The 19,476-nt window shown below is 39.5% G+C and overlaps 1 long non-coding RNA gene across 1 annotated transcript; it reads left to right on the top strand.

Annotated features, from left to right (window-relative positions):
* Nucleotides 1–19: 19 nt before the first annotated feature.
* Nucleotides 20–15,625, top strand: LOC107819336 (uncharacterized). Its single transcript, XR_001655697.2, has 6 exons — nucleotides 20–514; nucleotides 1,773–1,948; nucleotides 2,042–2,257; nucleotides 2,513–2,629; nucleotides 2,728–3,147; nucleotides 15,454–15,625. It is a non-coding gene; the product is annotated as an uncharacterized LOC107819336 (long non-coding RNA).
* Nucleotides 15,626–19,476: the final 3,851 nt, after the last annotated feature.

The following is a 19,476-nucleotide window of genomic DNA, read 5'->3' as shown; positions in this document are numbered from 1 at the left end:
CAAAAGAAAATAATTAGTAAATGAAACACTAAAATTGGTCCAGAGACAGAAGCAGCGAAACTCTCATCTCTAACACATCGAGTCGATGTAAAGAACAGTGAAGCGCCCAAAATCGGTCCTCTATAGCTAGAAATCCCAAATCGCAACCCTAAATCGGTCCTCTCTAGGTAGAAATCTGTCCAGATAATAGAAATCCCAAATCGAAATCCCTTAAAAATGTTACCCAAATCGAAATCCCTCAAATCAGAATGTGAATTCGATTGGGTATTTATGATACTTGCCGGACACTTCATTTTGAAGCTAAATCTTAAGATTGGAAGCTGGATTTGTGAATCGAGTTGTGCGAAGAAGTTGTTGCCGGGTTTGAATTTGTGTATAGAGTTGTGTGAAGAAGAAGACCACTATGGACTTTCGATTCAAAGCTTCTTCAACTTCAAGTATTCAAGAACTTGTACACAGCTGCGGAAGTCGGCAAAGGACAAGATAATATAGAAGTGAAATTTTAAAAACTTAGGTATGTTAAAATCCCTAATCTTTTCGTTTTTCTTTGGGGAAAGAAGTTGCTTTGCTGTAATCAAGTATTTTAATTTTTTTAAATTAAAATTAATTTCACTTCTATGCATGCCAGTAGGTTTTGATCAAGTTATCTCATTAGTATATTGTTGGACATATCTTCGATAATTCTTAAAAGTGACTATTGAAAAGTGATAATGATATAAATCCTTTGCCCTGTGTGAGTGAAAACTTGTGTGTTATGCAGTTCCAACCAGAGCAGTTTTATGTCTACATTTCCTCACAGAAAATATGAAATATATAATTCAAAATTTCCCATCAGAAACTTGCTCATTGTGTCTGACCCTCTTCATGAAAAATTAGGTATACTAACTGGGAGTAGTGCATATCTGTCCACCAGTAAATTATCATAGATATAAAACCCAAAGAATTTCGTTGAAGGAGATCTCACCAACCCGTTGTTGTTGTTTTCTTGTTTTCTTCCCTTTTATTAAGTAACTTTCCTGTACCCCATAGCGAAGCTTGGTTCTTCCTTGTCGTTTAAGAGTCGGGTTCAAGTTTTCTATGAAATGGATCGGTCTTTGTTTATTTGTTGTTCTCCTAAGGCGCTCAAGATTATTATAATTGAAAACACAATTTTGGTTATGGCAGGTCTCTTCTTGGTATGGGATTAGTTTCACTCTTAGCAATTAGATTGACTGATTCACTCGGTTAAAGAATCGCAGGAGTTTTCTTGTCTTCGTAGTTTGATCTTCGAATAGCTTTTGCCTGTTTTAAAATCTTCGAATAATTTGTCTTCATAGTTTCATTCCAGAACATTTCCTCTGCAGTATTCCTCTTTGCAGAGAAAAGAAGCAGAAGATCACCATAAATGCTTCTTCCTCGTAATTTCTCTGCCCGTTTAACTATCTTCTAATCTCGTCCAGCATAAGAAATTTTGTTATATGATTTCTGAATATTGTTTGTTGAAGTTATCAATCTTGCATATTACCTGGCAGGAACTTAAGTAACACATTACTAAGGTCATGTATTTTTGTAGTTTCATAGAGTGGTACATACCATAGTTTGAACTTGTTCTTCATTGCACACAATTCGTATAAGTAATTCTGGAATAGACTGCTTCCTTCTTGTTGAATAATGTATTTTTGTTACTGCTTATCTGAATACCCCTGGTATATGTTAGTTATTATATATATTTTGATTATTATAATCCTTCCCCTTTTAATTAGTAAATTTATTTATTTATTTTTTTAATATAGATATGATGGATAAAAGTTGGTTGAATATTAGGAATAGAGTCGACCAAAGATACAGAGATGGAGTAGACAACTTTCTTAATTGGAAATTCAGTCAACCAACGGTGAACACTATGATTCGGTGTCCTTGACAATAAATAGTTCTGAAACACGGAGAAGTAATGTGGTTAAAGGTCAAGGTAATAAACTACTTTCAATATTGTTGTGACTTTAAGTTGCAAGGTTTATTTATGTGGTTAGGATATTGAATATAATGTTACATTTATTGTCAGGATAAGTTTGAAGTTTGCAGCAGGTTGCGAGAGCATAGGTTTCAGGCCTTTGTAATTAGCATTATGCAAAGGCTTTTTAGAGCATGAAAAGCTCGACTCAACATTCTGCACTCTAAGTACAATACTAATGAAGAAAGATTGTCTCATCAACCTGAAGATGTTGAGCTTGAGGACTGGAAATACCTAATACAATATTTTGGAAGTCCGGAATTTAAGGTATTAACTTAATACCTGAAAATTGTCTCTTTGAAAGATGATTTATTAATCTGTTTACTTACAGGTTGTAAGTGAGAGGAACAAAAGAAATAGAGAAAAGCAAATAACTAAGCATACTTGTGGTACAAAGTCTTTTGCAGAAGTAGATGAATCTACGATAAAAATATGTTTAGTCCCCTACTATCACATATGCTTCTTTGTTATTTACATATTTATATATTCGCTTATATATTTTTTTCCGTAACTATATTGTAGAGAAATCCTATTACTGGAGAATTGGACACACCAGATAAAGTTTTAGAGATCCAACATACACGCAAGGATGATAGAGGCGAACTGGTGTGGTTGGATTCACAATCCCAACAAATTCATGTAATTATCTAAAAACACTTATAAAGTTCTCTGTTTCTGTAAGTTTCATTTAATATGTTTTATTATGTTTTGATTTAAATGATTATGCATAAATACAGGGTCAACTCTAGGAAGTTGTTGCTCAGCAACAATCTGAGGAGATCGAGCATCCCATGACTAGAGATGAAATTTTATCCTCCGTTGTTGGTGAGAGAACATGCTATGTTCGTGGAAAAGGATACGGAAAGAAGCCTCCTAAAAAGAGTAACATTCAGTAGTCAAACATAGAGGCCAGTGTGTCTTCTGCTATTGATATTGTGCGCCAGGAGATGCAAGCCGAGATGGATAGGAAGTTGAAAGAAGAACATGAACAAATGGCTGCTGAGTTGCGAAGAAATATGGAAATTGAGTTGGAAAGGAAGTTGGCAGAGGAGAGTCAACACACAAATGCAGAAACAGACAAGAGGATCTCTCTAGAAGTGGAGAAGAAGATGCACAAATAATTTGCTAGTTTCTTGACCAGAATGCAACAACAACAGGTACTTTCTCCGCTCCTTCTTAACAATGCTTCTTCCTTCTCGACATTTCTTCTTCCTTCCTTCTATAATGACTTCATGTTTAAGGGTTTAGAAATGTGTTGGTATCTCTGGTTTTAGTAATGTATTGGTTCTATTTCAACAGAAAGGTTGATTTTAGTACGTAATGTGTTAGTATCTCTGATTTTAGTACGTAAGGTTGGTTTGCCTGGTGGTTAATCTGCTATGCTTATGTTGGCCCTGAACTTGTGACTTTCTGCAATGAGTAACATCAGTGGAGGAATTGTTCCTTCTCACCTCTGTTCCTGCTATGCTTATGTTGGCCCTGAACTTATGTTATGCTTTTTATCCCGAAGTAATGGGACTAGCTCAAGTTTAGAATTCGCTCTACTTATGCAATAGAGCAATACTTGGTTAGTTGATTTGTCTTTTAGCTGATTTTTGGTTAATTGTTTAAGTACTTAGTTGCCAGCTATGTTGGGTCCCTAACGGATAGCTCAATCATAAAAAAGTTACCGGAGTGAATAAAAGTTTGAAAAGTTACTGGAGTGAATAAAAGTTTGAACTTTGTTAGGTTTGTGGTAGATTTTGGAAGAATTTATGTTATGCTTTTTTTCTTCTTGATTTTGGGTAATGGGTGTAAGCATGCAAAATTTATTGAATTGAAATTCAATAAAATATTTTGGACTGTACTTTAAATATTTGTTAGTCCAAATAAATATTATGGGTCAATATGATTAGATTAATTATATTAGTCCAATATATATGGATTAAATAAATAAGTCTTAATCTATTGGGCTAGCCCATTTAATTGAGCTAAAGTGATGAGCCCACTTAATTAAGCCCAAGATGTTATCTTCCTAGAGGTCCAGTTTGGTGCCATATGTCAAATGACGTGGAGCGCCAAGTCAAACGAAAGAGCCAATAGGATCGTGCCATGTGTCAAAATGACAAGGCATGCCCAATCACACTAAAAGTCCAATGAAATCGCGCCACGTGTGCAAGTGACATGTTCTGGACAATCAAATCCGGCCATGTCACACTTCAATTTGATTGGTCGGAAAAAATTTGTTCTTATCACAACTCCTTCTTTCCACAACTATAAATATGGGTCTTCATAACTCAGAAAAGACACCAGAAGTTATAACAAGAAGCAAGAGAAAGATCGTGGATCAAACGCCGCAAATTTCTCTACAAGTTTCAAGCTTCAAGCAATCAAGTTCAAGCTCAAGAACGAAGAACAATTCAAGTATTCAAGATCAAGAACGAAGTCAAATCAAATACAAGGCGTTCAAGATCAAGTCTACTTGTTTGTGATAAAATTCGTGGCAACAATCAAAGTGTTCGTGACGGATAAATCAAATTACAATTCAAGATCAACCTCAAAAGCCCTTGAATTTATACTAGAAAAGTAGAATCAGAGGAATCATAGAGATTGTAACACTCAAATATTCGAAATAAAATACTACGATTGTTGCGATATTTTTTCGGTCTTGATTTTATTTTCTCGACCCAAATTTATTGTCTACAAATTCTGGCACGCCCAGCGGGACAATCTCTACCTTTCATCTCAACTTTTCAATCACCAAAGTTCAAGAACATTGAAATGTCTTCGAAGAAAATCAACTCCAAATCAACATCCACCAAGGCTGCTAACTCCAGGTTCTATGCTGATGTGGAAAGCATCCTCAATGTCACCTTTGGAAGCTTCGGACCAGTTACGAGGAGCAAAGCAAGCTCTTTAGGATAACAAGCACCCCAAGTGTCGTCCGCATCAACCCCTGTTTTCGGATCTTCATCCTCAGAAGGAGCAAGATCTTCCACAAATGCATCTGAAGGAGGAAGCGATGTTGCTGAAAAGATCAATAAAACTCTTGCTCTGCTTGACCTCTCCGGCTCCAAGCACTCTGCTGTGAAGGAAGATGATGATGCTTCAAGCAATGGATCCTCCCCTCTTGCACCACATAGCATGAGCCAGTCAAAGATCAATCTGTGTGAAAATCCATGCTACTCTCCGTCATCGACGACAATCATGCAATCTATGGTGACAAACACTTAATCTATGGAGGAGCAGTTGGCAAACTTGACGGAAGCAATCGCTGGCTTGACCAAATGCATGCAAAATCAAGAGGCTAGAATTGACAAGCTAACAGACAGAGTGGGAATCTTGTTGGAAGAAGAATATACCCATGCACCCGGCAAGCTCCCAGAAGTTCTAGAGAGTGACTCTCCCCCAAGACAAGCAACATCCACTAAGGCTATCCCTGTCTCATCTGAAGGGATGATTCCAATCGATCAACTGAAGGAGTTCATCGAAGGAACCATTAAGAACAAATATGAAGTTGCTGCCAAATCCTCCCTTACATATGCAAAGCCATACACTGCAAGGGTCGATATGTTGAAGATGCCTGCTGGCTATCAACCTCCAAAGTTTCAACAATTTGATGGTAAAGGTAACCCAAAGCAATATATTGCACACTTCGTTGAGACGTGCAACAATGCTGGGACTTATGGAGATTACCTCATCAAGCAGTTTGTTCGCTCGCTAAAAGGAAATGCTTTTGAATGGTACACGGACCTCGAGGCTGGATCTATCGATAGTTGGGATCAACTAGAGCAAGAGTTCCTCAATCGCTTTTATAGCACAAGACGCACGGTGAGTATGATAGAGCTTACAAATACTCGTCAACGAAAGGGGGAACCAGTTATCGACTTTATCAATCATTGGAGGAATGCAAGCCTCAACTGCAAAGACAGGCTTAGTGAAGCTTCAGGCATAGAGATGTGCATCCAAGGCATGCATTGGGGATTGTGCTACATCTTGCAAGGTATCAAGCCTAGCACATTTGAAGAACTTGAAACTCATGCCCATGACATGGAATTGAGCATGGATTCCGCTGGAAATGAAAGGCTACCCATCTATGAACCTCATAAAGTGAATGACAAGCAAGAAGTCAGGAAGTGGGGCAAGTTCGTACCCAAGTCTGAAAGCAAAGAAGCTATGAATGTCAATACGTCACTTGTGAAGTTCACGATGAAGGAGAGCAAGAAGCAGAGTATGAAATCCACTTCGTTTCAAGATAAGCCAAGTGGGAAGCTGACTCTAAAAGAAATGCAAGAGAAAGAGTACCCATTCCTGGATTCTGGTATGCCAGTCATTTTCGAAGAACTCCTCGAGTTAAATCTCATCGAGCTTCCGGAGATGAAGCGACCAAATGAAGCTGGGAAAACAAATGACCCAAATTACTGCAAATATCACCGACTTGTAAGCCACCCTCTAGAGAAGTGCTTTATCTTCAAGGATAAAGTCATGGACTTGGCTCGCGAAAAGAAGATCGTGCTTGAAGATGAAAAAGCAAGCGCAAACCAAGTCTCTATCACCTTAGGCATATTCAGTCCGGATGAATTATGTAATTTTAAAGAAAGTAAAAATGAAGAATTACTGGAGAGCGACAAAGCTGAAGTCAACCAACCTGATGATGATGAAGGTTGGACATTGGTGACTCGTCGTAGGCGCCACAAAAGGAGCCCACAAAAAGAATCAGTGGAACAACCAACAAGGAAGATGATGGTAAAAAGACCAATAAAAAAGAATCCAGGTAGACATTTGAAGAAAGCAAAAGTGGAGATGCACCACCCTCAAAAGCCACGAAATCTAGTGACCTTGGAGGAGTTTTTACCAAGTTGGTTTCGCGCGAAGATTTCCCATGAGGGCATTGATGCCTCTTGTTGCCATGCTGACAAAGGGGAAGAAAAGAGTGATGACCTACCATTGGCACCATCTTTGGAAAAGCCCATCGAGTCCACTCCTCGAGAAGTTAATGCTTGTGAGGAAAAGGTCACGTTCACAAATGATGATCTTTTGCTAGGTGACACTCCTCATAACCGCCCATTGTACCTGGTTGGCTATATGCGCGATGAAAGGGTAAATCAGATTTTGGTTGATGGAGGATCCTCAGTGAACATTTTGCCAATCCATACTGTGAAAGAACTTGGTATTCCCATGAACGAACTCTCAGAAAGTCGTGTGATGATCCAAGGATTTAACCAAGGGGGGCAAAGAGCCATAGTCGTGATCAGGCTGGGAATCGCTATTGAAGATATGCAATCAATTGCATAGCTGCATGTGATCGACGCGAAGACTTCATACAATGTTTTGCTTGGGAGTCCTTGGATACATGAGAATAAAGTTGTTCCATCTACCTACCATCAATGTTTAAAATACTACGAGGGTGAAGTCGAGAAGATGGTAGTTGCCGATGATGAGCCATTCACCGAGGCTGAGTCACACTTTGCCAATGCAAAGTTCTACTTGAAGAACCGCATTGTGAAGGAGCTGAAAGTTGATGATGGTACGAAAAGAAAGAATGACGAACCCATAACTAAAAGAGATGATGTGACTATTGGTAAAGCCAAAACTGTTACTGAGGAGGTACCCGCCAATGTGAGTAAATCTCATAAAGGGGGTATTGCGTCTTATGGGAAAAAAGTAAGTCCCGCCCTTCAATATGTCCCTAAAAGGAAGAAAGACGAGGTCGGATCACATAATCTCCAAACCAAGACGCTAAGGGAGTTAACTCTTCCGGTAAAACGAATTGAGGCAATAAAGATGTCCTCAAAGCCGTTTGCAGGGTTTGTAGCCCAAAATCGTTTGCAGAATGTGGCACTCCCTACAAGACGAACAGATGAAGGTTTCGATCCTAACGCTTACAAACTATTTGCAAAAGCTGGATACAATCCCAACAAGCCGTCAAAGTTAGGGAAACTCCCATCAGAATCTGCAATGAGGCAACCCCGTGAAGGTTTGGGATACAAGCAACTGTCACCAGTGTGCATCTCAATAAGAAGGGCAAGTAGCAATTATATCACTGTAGAAGACAAATCTGCCGCTTCTAATAGGCCTTCTATCTTTGATCGACTTGGAAAATCAACTGTGAGAACTTCTGTATTTGAGAGATTGGGTCCATTAAAGAAGGGGAATAAGTTCCAGAGAAATCATCGAAATACAAGAACACCCGCTTCACCCAAAATTCAGGAGATCTCTAAGGATTTCCAAAGTTTGGTTCCTTCAAGAATGAGGCGACAAACAAAACTGGTGGTTTCATGTGAAGAAGTACTGAAGGTAAAGCCATATACTGTGGTCTACACTAAGGAACGTAACGAAGATGAAGAAAGTGTAGGTTCTTCGTATCATATCACTGTATAAGGCGAGAATGGTGTTTCGTCTTCGATGGAAGATAATGCGGAATTGGAGGATATTTCGCCGTGTTATCACATATCCTTCAATGATGGGACCCTCAAGAAGATGAAGATGCGAAAGATGTTCCACCTGAACTTGAAGAAGGAGTGAAGACGATAGTTGATGCCTTAAAAGAAGTTAACCTTGGCACCGATGAGGAACCAAGACCCACCTACCTAAGTGCTTTACTAGAAGCTGATGAAGAGAACACTTATATTGTGTTACTCAAAGAATTAAGGGATGTGTTTGCTTGGAGTTACAAAGAGATGCCTGGCTTGGACCCGAAAGTAGCAGTCCATCACCTTGCAGTCAGAAATGGTGCTCGCCCTATTAAACAAGCTCAAAGGCATTTTAGGCCAGACTTGGTTCCCCTGATTGAAACTGAAGTTAACAAACTCATTGAAGCTGGATTTATTCGGGAAGTTAAATACCCAACATGGGTTTCAAGTATTGTCCCTGTAAGGAAGAAGAATGGCTAGATTCGAGTATACGTTGACTTCAGGGACCTCAATAATGCATGTCCCAAAGATGAATTCCCACTTCCTATTCCAGAGCTAATGATCGATGCTACTACTAGTTACGAGGCAATGTCTTTCATGGATGGTTCGTCGGGCTATAACCAAATTCGCATGGCACCAAAAGATGAAGAGCTTACTGCATTTCGCACCCCCAAGGGTTATTTATTGCTACAAGTTAATGCCTTTTGGCTTGAAGAATGCTGGTGCTACTTACCAAAGGGCTATGCAGAATATTTTCGACGATCTTCTCCACAAGAATGTCGAATGCTATGTTGACGACTTGGTGGTGAAATCAAGAGAGAAGGGTGACCACATGAAAGACTTGAGGATGGTATTTGAATTGCTCCGGAGGTACCAACTTAGGATGAATCCGTTGAAATGTGCCTTTGGAGTTACTTCTGGAAAGTTCCTTGGTTTCATTGTCGGACATCGAGGGATCGAAATTGATCAAGCTAAAGTGGATGCCATTTTGAAAATGCCTGAGCCTCAAGATATCCATGAATTGAAGAGTCTGCAAGGAAAGCAAGCATACCTTAGAAGATTCATATCAAACCTAGCTGGGAGGTGCCAACCATTTAGTCACCTCATGAATAAAGGTGTTCCTTTCAAGTGGGATCAAGCTTGTAGCAACGCCTTCGAAAGTATCAAAACCTACTTGATAAAGCCTCCAGTTTTAGCAGCTCCTATACCAGGAAAGCCATTGATACTATACATTGCGGTGCAGGAAAGGTCTGTTGGAGCATTATTGGCCCAAGAAAATAGTGAGGGGAAAGAAAACTCTCTTTACTACTTGAGCAGGATGATGACACCTAACAAGTTGAACTATTCGCCAATTGAAAAGTTGTGTTTGGCGCTAGTCTTCTCAATTCAAAAGTTGAAGCACTACTTTCAAGCTCATGTTGTCCGTCTTGTTTCTAAAGCAAATCCCATCAAGTTCGTGATGTCAAAACCTGTTCTTAATGATCGACTAGCGAGATGGTACCTCCAATTTCAACAATTAGAGATTTTGTACATCCCTCAAAAGGCTGTAAAAGGACAAGCATTGGCAGACTTCTTGGGAGATCATCTGATACCTGATGACTGGGAGCTAACTGATGAACTACCTGATGAGGACGCAATGGTCGTTGAAGTTCAACCCCCATGGATGATGTACTTTGATGGTGCTGCGCATCGTGGGGGAGCCGGAGCTGGCGTAGTATTTATCACTCCTCAAGGTGAAGTCTTGCCCTACTCCTTCACCTTGACACAACTATGTTCCAACAATTTTGCTGAATATCAAGCATTAATACTTGGGCTTGAAATGGCCGTTGATATGAAGCAATTGCAATTGCAAGTCTTTGGTGACTCCCAGTTAGTGGTCAATCAGCTTTTGGGTAGTTACGAGGTCAAGAAGCCTGAACTACGCCCATATCATGATTACGCAAAAAGGTTGATGGGGTGGCTCAGCGATGTGACTATTCAGTATGTACCAAGGAAAGAAAACAAAAAGGTTGATGCTTTAGCTGCTCTAGCTTCATCATTAGCCCTACCTGACCAAGTGCAAGTTACCGTCTACCAAAAATGGGTAGTACCACCGCCAAATGAGGTCAAAGGTGAAGAAAACGAACTCAAGCATCTTGTTGCTGTTTCTGAAATTGAGAAAGAAGAATGGCAACAACCCATTATCGACTACTTATGCTATGGGATACTTCCAGAAAATCCGAGGAGAAGGACTAAAATCCGTCGTCGTGCACCTCGCTTCCTTTACTATAAGGATACTCTATACAGAAGGTCGTTCGAGGGAGTACTATTGCGATGCCTAGGAGAAGAAGAAGCTTTCCAAGCTTTGCAAGAGGCACATTCTGGGGTATATGGGTCACACCAGTCCGGACCAAAGCTCCACTTCCATATAAAAAGGATGGGATATTATTGGCCAACAATGGTAAAGATTGCTTGGACTATGCTCGAAGATGCAAGGCTTGTCAATTCCATGCGAATTTTATTCATCAACCTCCTGAAGTGTTGCACCCGACTACTGCATCCTGGCCATTTGACGCTTGGGGATTGGATGTTGTTGGACCACTACCAAAGTCCTCTGGTGGGCACCTATACATCTTGGCTGCAACTGATTACTTCTCAAAATGGGCTGAAGCTATTGCTCTTAAGGAAGTAAAAAAGGAAAATGTTGCAAGTTTCATCTGAGTAAACATTATTTGTCGCTTTGGCATTCCTCATTACATAATAACGGATAATGGAAAGCCATTCAATAATAGGTTAATGAACAGGATTTGTGATCTTTTTGGCTTCAAGCAACGTAACTCTTCGATGTACAATGCTGCCGTCAATGGTCTAGCTGAGGCATTCAACAAGACTCTATGCAACTTGTTAAAGAAAGTTGTCTCCAAATCCAAACAAGATTGGAATGACCGTATGGAAGAAGCTCTATGGGCATATAGAACGACTCATCGCACGCCAACACAGGTGACTCCTTATTCACTCGTTTATGGAGTCGAAGCTGTCTTGCCACTTGAGAGTCAAATACCTTCGTTACGACTGGCTATTCAAGAAGGGATCACTGATGAAGAAAATGCTCGACTTCGATTAGCAGAGTTGGAAGCTCTTGATGAAAAAAGATTGGAAGCTCAACAGAGTCTTGAATGTTATCAAGCTCGATTGTCTCGCGCCTTCAATAAAAGAGTTTGTCCGAGATCCTTTCAAGTAGGTGATCAAGTCCTTGCCGTACGAAGACCCATAATTTCTTCCCATAAACCTGTAGGGAAGTTCACTTCAAAATGGGATGGGCCATATGTCGTACAAGAAGCTTATTCAAGTGGGGCTTACAAGCTGGTTGATGCAGATGGTATGAGAATTGGCCCTATCAACGACAAGTTTTTGAAGAAGTATTATCCATGAAGTTGCAAGTCATGACACTCCTCGACGTACGAGCCTAAACTGCAAGTCATGACGCTCCTCGACGTACGAGCCTAAATTGCAAGTCATGACGCTCCTCGACGTACGAGGCTAAACTGCAAGTCATGATGCTCCTCGACACACGAGCCTAAACTGCATGTTGCTACACACCTAGCCCGCAAGAGTATAAACTGTGTACTGCTAAAAAAAAGTCCACTAGGTTGAAAATCTCAAAAGAGGCGCCCTAGGCAAAAGTTAGGACGTAAAAAAAAAGTCCGCTAGGTTGAAAATCTCGAAAGAGGCGGCCTAGGCAAAAGCTAGGAATTAAAAAAAAAAGAGTCTGCTAGGTTGAAAACTTCGAAAGAGGTGGCCTAGGCAAAAGTTAGAACATAAAAAAATCACCCAGTCTGAACTACGGAATGACTTGATCCTCTTTACCGAGGTACGTAGGCAGCTTAAAGTTTCATTCTAAGTTCAGTCGCATAAGTTCAAAAGATATATATTGCCCTAATTGTTGTCCGAGTGAAGTATGGAGGAATGCAAAATCAAGCTGAAATGCCATGCTCTTGTTGAACTTTGATCTCATTTGATTTAAAAGGAGCAACCCTCCATGGTAAATTGATATCTTCAAGTCCGTTGGTATTCAAGTTGAAGTCCCCAAGTTGAAATCTTCAACTCTGTCGGTCTTCAAGTTGAAGTCTTCAAATTCGCCGATCTTCGAGTTGAAATATTTAGGCCCTCCAAGTCTCAAAGTTGAAGTCTTCAAGTTCGTCGGTCTACAAGTTGAAGTTTTCAAATTCGCCGATCTTCAAGTTGAAATATTTAGGCCTTCCAAGTCTCAAATTTGAAGTCTTCAAGTCTGTCGGTCTTCAAGTTGAAGTCTTCAAATTCGCCGATCTTCAAGTTGAAATATTTAGGCCCTCCAAGTCTCAAAGTTGAAGTCTTCAAGTTCGTTGGTTTTCAAGTTTCAGTCTTCAAATTCCCCGATCTTAAAGTTGAAATACTTAAGCCCCCCAAGTTGAAGTCTTCAAGTTCGTCGGTCTTCAAGTTTCAGTCTTCAAATTCGCCGATCTTAAAGCTAAATTGTTTAAGCCCTCCGAATCTTTGAGTTGAAGTCTTCAAAGTCCGCCAAATCTGTAAAGTTTTCCAAGTGTTCAATTCGATGTCGTCTTCAAGTTGAAGCTTTGTAACTTTCCAATCTTAAGGTGGACATATAAGTCCCTTTGCACCTTAAGTTGGCCTCTTCGTGGGTTTGTCCTTAAAAGGAACTATAACTTTCCAATCTTAAGGTGGACATATAAGTCTCTTCGCACCTTAAGTTGGCCTCTTCGTGGGTTTGTCCTTAAAAGGAACTATAACTTTCCAATCTTAAGGTGGACATATGAGTCCGTTCGCACCTTAAGTTGGCCTCGCCGATAGTCGGGCCATTTTGAGAGTAATCTCTCCAAGAATCGGGCCATTTTGAGAGTAATCTCTCCAAGAATTGGGCCACATTGAGAGTAATCTCTCTAAGGATCGGGCCATTTTGAGAGTAATCTCTCCAAGAATAGGGCCATTTTGAGAGTAATCTCTCCAAGAATCGGGCCACATTGAGAGTAATCTCTCCAAGAATCGGGCCATTTTGAGAGTAATCTCTCCAAGAATCGGGCCACATTGAGAGTTATCTCTCCAAGAATCGAACCATTTTGAGAGTAATCTCTCCAAGAATCGGGCCATTTTGAGAGTAATCTCTCCAAGAATCGGGCCACATTGAGAGTAATCTCTCCAAGAATCGGGCAAGGATGAGTACCCATCCCCTCACACCCCAAGATTATCTTCTTCATGCATGGATCATCTTATTGAAGAACATATCTTTCTCGATTGACCTACAAAAAAGAAAAAAGAAAAAAAAAAGACAACAAAGAAGAAAGCACAAGAAAAGAAGAAGAAGAAATTACCTTCGCATCAATGCCTCCAAGTCGTTAAAAATAGACTCAAAGAAATTTCAACACACGCTGAAATTGGTACTAATGGAATGAAGGGTGTGTGGTATTTATAGATGTCGTAAGGTTGCTATAGAGAGCTAGATATCGATGTGGGATGGCTGCTATGAACGAAACCCAACAAGGATTTGAATTGTACTAGTTAGTCTTCTAATTGAAGTTGGTTCACGTGAGAATCCAATAAGGAGGATATTTCCTTAAAGAAAGGATACCATATCCTTTTCCAATTGGAAGACAAGAAAGTCACGTAATGCAACATGCTAAGTATTCATAAATGAATTATTATATAATCTACTAATTGCTACTCAAGCACTGGAGTCATGCTAGCATTTACGTATATCACTGAAATGCCACGTGAAGCTACGTACAAAAATAATGAAAAATGAAAGAGTGATCCTCACATGTACTTCAAGTCTAGTCTTAAAAAAAATCGATAAGCCTTGAAGTAGGGGGCATTTGTAAGCATGCAAAATTTATTGAATTGAAATTCAATAAAATATTTTGGACTGTACTTTAAATATATGTTAGTCCAAATAAATATTATGGGAAAATATTATTAGATTAATTATATTAGTCCAATATATATGGATTAAATAAATAAGTCTTAATCTATTGGGCTAGCCCATTTAATTGGGCTAAAGTAATGAGCCCACTTAATTAAGCCCAAGATGTTATCTTCCTAGAGGCCCAGTTTGGTGCCATATGTCAAATGACATGGCGCGCCAAGTCAAACGAAAGAGCCAATAGGATCGTGCCATGTGTCAAAATGACAAGGCATGCCCAGTCACACTAAAAGTCCAATGAAATCGCGCCACGTGTGCAAGTGACATGTTCTGGCCAATCAAATGCGGCCATGTCACACTTCAATTTGATTGGTCGGAAAGAGTTTATTCTTATCACAACTCCTTCTTTCCACAACTATAAATAGGGGTCTTCATAACTCAGAAAAGACACCAGAAGTTATAACAAGAAGCAAGAGAAAGCTAGTGGATCAAACCCCGCAAATTCTCTACAAATTTCAAGCTTCAAGCAATCAAGTTCAACCTCAAGAACGAAGAACAATTCAAGTATTCAAGATCAAGAACGAAGTCAAATCAAATACAAGGCGTTCAAGATCAAGGCTACTTGTTTGTGATAAAATTCGTGGCAACAATCAAAGTGTTCATGACGGATAAATCAAATTACAATTCAAGATCAACCTCAAAAGCCCTTGAATTTATACTAGAAAAATAGAATCAGAGGAATCATAGAGATTGTAACACTCAAATGTTCGAAATAAAATACTACGATAGTTGTGATATTTTTTCGGTCTTGATTTTATTTTCTCGACCCAAATTTATTGTCTACGATGGGACTTGGCCTCTTATGCTATAGAGCTTTCCTTTGGCTGAGCAAGACTTTTGGTTAATTATTTTACTTCTACTCAGCTGATTTTTTGTTGATTGTTTAAGTAGTTGTAATTGGTTTATTTGCTAGCTGGTCTAGTTCTACTTATTTGCAATAGAGATTGTTTGATGCTTCAATGTATCCATAGTATTACATTTTTCACACAATTAGAGACTCATTCAATTGATATTGGAATGAATTAGAGTAATATGAGTATAAAGTATAGCATGAAAAGAATGAATTGGATATAAAAAATCTCATTATGTTCCTTATATATATTCCTTTTGTCTAGCAGGGACAAGACACTTAAACAGTGGTTCAAGCATGGTGTCGAGCAAGGAGCAGTTACAAGGCACTTAATATTTTGTCTTTTTTGGGATATGTATATGCGTACAATTACAATGCACAATGAAGTGTCGGGTAGTATATATGTAATTGACTTTTTAGTAATGATAATATTTGTAATATTCGGCTTGAGAAATTCTTTCGGTGTTTGTCAAGCATTATTGGTTGCTTTAATATTGATAGTCAATTGATATGAATATCTCTATATGAAATTTGAGTGAATTAGGTTCCTACTGGTATGGAAATGTATATAAAATTTTGGTTGTTATAATTGCTGAGAAAATAACTTTTAGTGACGACATAGTTTTGTCAAAAAATTAGTAATTATTGCGATAGATAAGTTGCCACAGAAGGTCAATTTCTTTTGCAGCGACTTTAGTCGCTACAGAAAACATTGTGTCTTTCATGGCTAAACCTTTTGTGGCCACTTTAGTCGCTACTAAATGACATTTATAGTGGCGACATAATCCTGCCACTAAACATAAATATTTTTTGTGGCAATTTTAGTCGCTACTAAAGAATATTTATAGTGGCGACATAATCTTGCCACTGAACATAAATATATTTTGTGGCGACAGTAGTCACTGCTAAAGGTGAATATATAGTGGCGACCCATCTAATATTTATTTTTATGGAATAATTTTTTGTAGCGTTTTTCCCAACCTTTTGTGGCAACTTTGTCGCCACAAAATATGTTCTTTTAGTGGCGACTATAAATATCACCCACAAATAACCTTCAGTTACGGTTTTCCTTATGGCAATACAAAAGTCGCCGCTTTCCCTTTTAGCAGCGACTTCTAGGGCTTTTGTGGCGACTTTAGTCACCACAATAAGGATAATTTCTTATAGTGAAAAACCAACAGTACGTTAGAAACGTTACCGTTGAAGCCTACAAGACGTTAGCAACAAGACTTTTTGCAATCAAATTCTCCTACGAGAATATTATACAGAGTTTTTCCTACTCTAGATATGTTAAGGCCATCCCTTTTTTCTTTTCGCATGGTCCAAATTATAAAGAAGAAACGAGCAAACGCACAATTTCCATAAATTACTCTATTTATAGAAATACTAGGGGTGTCTATATTCTTAATTCCCCATGAGAATTATTATTATCTTCTGTTCATGGGTCTCAGAATAATACGCAGTTGAAAAAGTTTATCCGGAAGTAATATTGAGATTATTACGTATTTTTCATGCATTTCACCCATTTATACATGTGCATTGACCCATGACCAGATGGCGTTATATACGCGTATATATGTAAATATATGTATATGGGATATGGAAAAAGGTTATGACATTTATATACACACCACCACCTGATCAGCTGGTATATGTTGATGATATTTCCCACAGTGACGGAGACGATATGATGGGATACCCTCAATGGCTTGATGATATAATGTACACCCATACCTATGCATGGCATGACATTATAAATATTTTAGAATTTATAAAGTTATACAGATTTAAAGACATATTTTTATATTCCATGTTTCATCTATGTCTTTTACGTACTAATTTTCATGCCTTACATACTCAGTACATTTTTCGTACTGACGCCCTATTTTACGGGGCCTGCGTTTCATGCCCGCAGGTGCAAGTAGGCAAGTTGTCGGTCCCCCTTCTTAGGATCCCTGATCAGTGAGAGTTGGCATGCTCCACTTGATCCGGAGCTGCTTTTGATTTTGGTACGATACGTTTGTATATATATATATATATATATATATATATATATATATATATATATATATATATATATGGGTATGACGTGGCTCAGTCCCGTCTTTGTACATTTATATTTCTATTAGAGGTCTGTAGACATTATGTCTAGTTGGATAGTATGTGGCCTTGTCGGCTTCCAGTTTTGAGGTCTATAGTTGTCTATAGCCGCCTTGTTGGCTCGCCCTACGTATGTTGCACGTATATGTACATATGCCTTTCGGGAGGTTTTCTTCATGTATATTATTCTCGTAATTCAACAAATGTTATCTAGGTTTATATCTTAGATGCATACTTAGGGGTGTCTGACAGGTAGGACTCGAGCACCCGTCGCGGCCCATCGGTTTGGGTCGTGACACATCGAACACTAATGATTGGGTCATTCAAGATTTCACCCAAGGAATCAATGTTCGAAGCTCGGTGGCTTCGCAGTAGTTGAAGCAGAATTTGATAGAGTACCCAGCTGTTACTTGGGTCATATGTGCATAATCAGTATCAATCAAAAATCAGAGTTGAAGATGATCAACTTGGGGCTCCATTCAGGTCCATTTATCCTGTCAGACCCATTGACAGAATCAAGAGAGATATCGACCGTGAACCGAGATTAAACAAAGATCGGTACCAGCTATATAATGGAGACCGGAGAAACAATGGGTTCGGGTGAAGTTCTATGCGAAATGAAAGGAGAAGTGATCAAGGCTAGAGTACTCGAGGACTTATGAGCAAGAACGGCTTCGACAGGCCTATCGGACCTAAAGAAGCACCAAGGTTATCGGATTATCTTTAATGTTGATGCAACTGCCATCGTATCAGCTATTGGATGCATCAAAGATACTAAATGGCCTAGACTCTTACAATCCGATCTAGCCTAAAGAGATCCTAACCAGATGTGCAAATATCATGACAGTCATGGCCACAAAACGGAGGATTTCCGATAGTTGAGAGAGGAAGTAGCCCGGTTGTTCAACAACGTGCACCTTCGAGAATTTTTGAGCGACCGAGCCAAGAATTATTTCAGAAACATGGATTCTAATAAACAGACCAAACCGAAATAACCCCAACACATCATCAACATGATCATCAGTGGGGTCGATGTCCCTCAAGGGCCGATGTCGAAGCGCACCAAAGTGTCCATCACAATGGAAAAATGGACTCAAGATTACATACCAAAAGGAACCTTGTCTTTCAATGATGAGGACACAGAAGGGATCGTGTAGCCCCACAATGATGCACTAGTAATATCTGTACTCATAAATAAATCTCGAGTTAAGCATGTGTTAATTGATCCAGGTAGCTCGGCCAACATCATCCGGTCGAGAGTCGTAGAACAGCTCGGTTTTCAAGATCAAATCATACCTGCAGTCCGATATCTAAACGGATTCAACATGGCATGTGAAACCACTAAAAGGGACATAACATTACCAAGTCAATGCTGCCAGGACCATCCAAGATGCCAAGTTTTATGTGATAGAAGGAGAAATGAGATACAACGCCCTGTTTAGGAGGCCATGGATTTACAACATGAGGGCAGTGCCCTCGACTCTTCACTATGTGTTAATGTTCCCAACACCGGGAGGGATTAAGACAATCTACGGAGAACAACCAGCCGCAAAAGAGATGTTTGCAGTTGAAGAAGTGATTCTGATATCAACACTCACAACGTCAAAGGAACCAAGCTCGGATACAAAGCAAGAGGCCAAATAACAATCATTGATACCAGCTGCGACGCAATCGGATAAGCATGGGACTGACAAAGATAATGATTATGGTGTTATCCGATCTTTTATAGTGCCGGATGACTCCAGCGCTACTAAATCAACGGTCGAAGAAATAGATTGTTTCGCTTGGTCCCACCTTAATATGACAGGGATCCCACCGGAGATAACCACTCACAAGCTAAGCCTGGACTCGAAATTCCATTCGGTCGCAGAAGAGGAGGCCCCAATCCAAGGTCAAACATGCTTTCATCAAGGACGAGGTATCTAAACTCTTTAAAATAGGGTCCATTCGGGAGGTTAAATTACAGGATTGGTTAGCAAACATAATGGTAGTCCTAAAAAAAGGGAACAAATTAAGAATGTGTGTAGATTATAAGGATTTTAACAAAGTGTGTCCCAAGGACTCTTTCCCTCTACCCAACATCAATCGCATGATCGATGCCACGACCAACCACGAGATCCTAAGTTTTCTCGATGCCTATTTCGGGTACAACCAAATACGGATGGACCCGGATGATCAGGAAAAAACCCTC

This window comes from Nicotiana tabacum, chromosome 1, assembly GCF_000715075.1.
Source record: "Nicotiana tabacum cultivar K326 chromosome 1, ASM71507v2, whole genome shotgun sequence".
Lineage (NCBI taxonomy): Eukaryota > Viridiplantae > Streptophyta > Magnoliopsida > Solanales > Solanaceae > Nicotiana > Nicotiana tabacum.
This window is presented reverse-complemented; position numbering and strand designations above follow the sequence as displayed.